The 5096-nt window shown below is 35.0% G+C and overlaps 1 pseudogene; it reads right to left on the bottom strand.

Moving 5' to 3' along the window:
• Positions 1-315: 315 nt before the first annotated feature.
• LOC145278427 (5S ribosomal RNA) lies at positions 316-432 on the bottom strand (annotated as a pseudogene).
• Positions 433-5096: the final 4664 nt, after the last annotated feature.

Below are 5096 nucleotides of genomic sequence, written 5' to 3' on the forward strand. Positions count from 1 at the left end.
TGTGTATTCAGTACGTAAGGCTTCTTCATCTGCTTGTTCGCCTCTCCCTCTCTTTCTTTCTTTATCGCTCTGTATACCCATACACACACACACACATACATACATACATACATACATATATATATATGTATATATAAAGGCTTCCTTCAGTCTTGACAGACTATGGATACCCACAGTAAGGGTGCCTGCGCGGGAAATTTTTGTGGCAAGAGTTGCGCAATCTCCAACCACACCTCTCCTGATTCGACATTGTTGAATACCAGTGGCAAGTGGAGGTTCAGGACGACTGGAAACAATGCCGAGATAAGCGGAAAGCACATACAGCGCCTAGAATTCCCAAATGGTCACCCATCTGGTACTAGCCAGGCTCAACGTTGCTTAACTTCGGTGATCTGACGAGAACCGGTGTGTCACCGTGATTATGCCATATATATATATATATATATATATATATATATATATATATATATATATATATATATATATATATATATATATATATATATATATATATATATATATATATATATATATATAAAATTCAGTTTAAACTCTATGAATTATTATATATATATATTATTTAAACTCTATGAATTATTATATATAATATATATAATAATTCATAGAGTTTAAATAATATATATATATAATAATTACACATACATATATATATATATATATATATATATATATATATATATATATATATATATATATATATATATATATATAATTCAATTTAAACTCTATGAATTATTATTCGGCAAGAAATACAAAATGTGAAAATTTTAAACTTTATTTTGTATTCCTTGTTGAATAATAAATTGCTGTAAATTTGAATTTCTATAGTTTAAATTCAGTTTCTTATATAAATGCTCTATCCTGAATATTGAGTATTTCATCTGGTTAGGGTAATCTTGTCAATATTAATAGTTATAATTGCTTTAAGTTTACAGAATTATTCAATTCATCAATTTGATTTTTTTTTATTTCGAATATACGAGGTACCTTCAATAAATTTCTAGGCTTTTTCCGTATCGGCCATTTTATTGATAGTACGCACATGAAACTCTGGTCTGTTTGAAGTAATCTCCTCCGGCTGCAATGCACTTCTTGTACTATTCCAACAACTTCTGGAAGGCTCCGTGGAAGTCCTTTTGTGTGAGAGTGTCAATGACTCTCGTCACAGCCTCTTTCATCTCTTCAATTGTCTCGTAACGACAGCTTCTTAGGTTTTCCTAGTACTTAGTGAATAACTAAAAGTCACAGGGAGCAAGGTCTGGACTATAGGGAGGGTGAGGAACTGTCTTGATGCCCATCTTGGTCAAATAGTCTGTGACAAGGATGGAGTTGTGAACTTGTGCATTGGCGCAAATGTTCCGCATCTTTAGTTCCAACCGAATAATTGTGTGTATAGTTCCCACACTGACATCAAACTTTGCACTTATTGTCTCTATAGACATACGACGGTCCTTATCCGTGAGATTCTTTATTTTTGCCACTCAGCTCTGGTGTTCTGACTTCCTTAATATTCCTACACCTCTCATCATCCCTCACAGACTTCATATCTTCTTTGAATTTCTTATGACCCTCAAAAACTGGTGCTCGATTTATGCAAGATGATCCAAAAGCAGTCTGAACCATACGTTTCTATGTCATTTTTCCAAGTTTAAAAAAGAATTTTATTGCGTATCGTTTTTCTAAACTGCCTTGACGTCCAGATTGCATTTTTGAAATTCACCAGCTGTCAAAATTAGGCTTTAGTAGAGTGTATTCCGATTCCTGCTGTAGCTGTTTATTTGAACCTGATGTAATTAAAATTAGCTAGTCATCTCATAGCAATAACATACTGAATTTTCAATAGTCTACGATAATCATAAATACATATAAAAAGAAGTCTGAAGTATTTAGGTTCCAGGAGCTATAACCGAAACCGAAGCATTCAAAGCTGGTGACGTTACCACTGTACCAACGTGATACGTACATGAAATGAGTAAAAATTACAAATTTTAAATAAACTAAGATGAATGTACTAAATGTATAACGATTTTTTTTTCATTTTGGGCCCATTTTTTTACCCTTTAAAACTACTTTAACTGGTTAAAGACCCATAAAAGAACAGTCATTTCGGAGGAGATGGAGTTGTAAAATATGGAAACAGACAGACAGACATATAACCTTATATATATATATATATATATGATGATGATGATTGCAACGTCTTGTCAGACGAGTGCCACTCCCTCAGACATTTTAAAATCCATGATTCCAAATGTCTGAGGGAGTATCTATACAAATATGATGTTACAGAGTCTTAGCTTTGTACGACAGCTAAGTCTCTCTCTCGGTTCAAAATGTTGAGATCCAGCAACAAGCAAGAGCAAGATAGCCAGCAACAAATTAAACTGCAGACCAGTTTAATGCGGGTACTGGTCTTCCGCTTTATGGTTTTTTAAATCAGAGATTTGCTTCTCCTAGAAAGGTTGCCTTCACCACGGCTTACGGGAGTCCTCTCTACCCCAATACACATATACACGCACACAAATATACACGGTGCTAGTTGGCCGTTGACCCAGAAAAAGAGTTCATTCGCCCTTTGGAAGGTCTTGTTTTTAATCCTTCAGGGAGACTAGCCGCCCTCCTCACCAAACAAGTCTGGTGGGGGAACCAGTTTAGTCGCCGGTGACCCGACCATGAGGCAGGTAGTACTGGATTACATGGTACCAGTAGCATATGACATGACCTGACATATATATATATGTGTGTGTGTGTGTGTGTGGTAAAGAGCGACATTTCTACGTCTAAGTGCATATCTATCCCTAAAACAAACGCATACTATTGAATGAATCGTTATAAGTAGGTTCATTCACATGTACGATTTCCAAACATAATTGAAGTAGTTCTGTGCCTCTAGCTATGCCTTCAATGAGCTCATGAGACTTTGTTAGCGTGTTACACAATCAATTTATCAACATTCGCATTGGTAAGATATTCAGTTGTTTAACTAAACTCTTGCGTATGATTCTATTTCACAGTATAGGTAACGCCGGTTATCCCTACTAGTACACACTAATTATTTTTGGCATTATTTCAAGTTTTTAAAAGATTAGATCAAATCTCAGGGGGGCCTTTGTCACATGCAACGCTTCTCCCAACTGCACAAAAATGGGATGGGCAAGTTGATATACCTGTCGTATAAAACACTTGTAGTTGTGGAGGAACTGCGACGTAACTGTAGTATTGGTCCTAGGTGCTGCTGAGTCACACCTTTCAACTTCCTATTAAAGACAAATTTTGTTTAGCCTGTATTTTTGTGAAAATAGTGTTACTTACCTTGATCGAATCTTTTTTTCGCGTCCTCGTTTTTACTTATTTTAACGTTGGGTCATAAAAAAAATCGGATAAACATTAAAAGTCGCGGTTAGAAAATAATGGGAGAAAAATTCTATATAAGCATTCAATGGTTTTATGTTATTGCGTTTGTAAATGCAATATTCCCTCGCTGTTCTGGAAGTTGGGGAGGGGGTACGTTTTTCAATCCTCTACCCCGCCGCAAATAGCAGAAAAACCGCGCATATTGGATGCAGTTTTAAAACGTCCATGTATGAGATTATATACGGTACTAAATGTTTCCTAAACACTTTCTAAAAACAGACTTACTCATTAATACAGTAATAATCTAGTAATAGCTCATGCAAACTTATTTTACTTTTGTAGTACAACAATACTCAATCAAAAAGAAACGTAAGTACATGACGAAAGTAACGCCACTGCATAGTTGCACATATTGTATTACTGTACCGTAAAATCGTTTTTATTTTTATGCATACAATATATGCATTAAAATTGACAGAAAGTGAAACAAATTTAAAGCAAACTTAGATAAAAACAGTACACACAGTTCAGGTAATAATAATAATAATAATAATAATAATAATAATAATAATAATAATAATAATAAAATGATGATAACAATAATAATCTTATATATAAAAGGTTATATGTCTGTCTGTCTCCATATTTTCAACTCTATCTTCTCCGAAACTAAAACTCGCAGAGCGGTGATAAAGGCCTCTAATGATTGGATTTTTTAATGGGCCGTTCTTTTATAGGTCTTTAGCCGATTAAAATAGTTTTTAAGGGGTCAAAAATGGGTCAAAGATGAAGTTCATATGCGTGCCACGTCGGTACGGTGGTAACATTATTAGCTTTGAATGCTACAGTTTCGGTTTCCATTCTAGTTGATGGCGCCTAAACATCTTTTGAAATCACGACTCCATAATAATATATACGAAATCTGGATAAATCAAAATATCATATTTAAGCGTATTTTACGACCGAGCATAGCCGGGCGCCCCCTCCCGCTAATCTAATATATAAAAGGCTATATGTCTGTCTGTCTCCATATTTTAAAACTCTATCTCCTCCGAAACTAAAAGTCGCAGAGCGGCGCTATGGGCCTCAAAAGATTGTAGTTTTTATGGACCATTCTGTTATGGGTCTTCAACCGGTTTAAATAGTTTTAAAAGGGTCAAAAATGAGTTCAGATTGAAAAAGTCGTTATATATTATTTACATTTATATTAATTTAGTTTTAATTTTCAAGTAGTTCATATATGTGTCACGTTGGTACACTGGTAATGTCAGCCTTTAATGCTGGAGTTTAACCTTCGCTTTCAATTCTAACTGATGGCAAAGAAGTGCTTTTTTTTTAATTTTGAAGTCACGACTTTATAATAATACTAGCGGGGGTACCCGGCGTTGCCCGAGTGTTTGTTTCCGGGACGGGGGGGGAGTTTTAAAAAATGTTATGGTAGGTAAGTAGGAAGGATCAAACCCGGAGTCATGAGTAAAAGTAGGAAAATAAAGTGTGAAAAAAAAAAACATCTGCAACGTTAACAGTTCGGCCACCAAGAAAAGTCCATTCCAGTTGTTTAGGAAAAAAAAAACGACTACGGTAGGTCGGCGCGAACGTGAAAAAATAATGTGAATTGTCCAGCACGCTAACCACTACGCCACAGTATGCCACAAGTATAGAAATCTAAGATTATCGAGGAATTTGAGAAATAATAAGCCTATAACACACCTCAGATATTG

The sequence above is a fragment of the Euprymna scolopes genome, chromosome 6 (assembly GCF_053919585.1).
Source record: "Euprymna scolopes isolate OS-2025 chromosome 6, ASM5391958v1, whole genome shotgun sequence".
In the NCBI taxonomy this organism is placed as follows: domain Eukaryota; kingdom Metazoa; phylum Mollusca; class Cephalopoda; order Sepiida; family Sepiolidae; genus Euprymna; species Euprymna scolopes.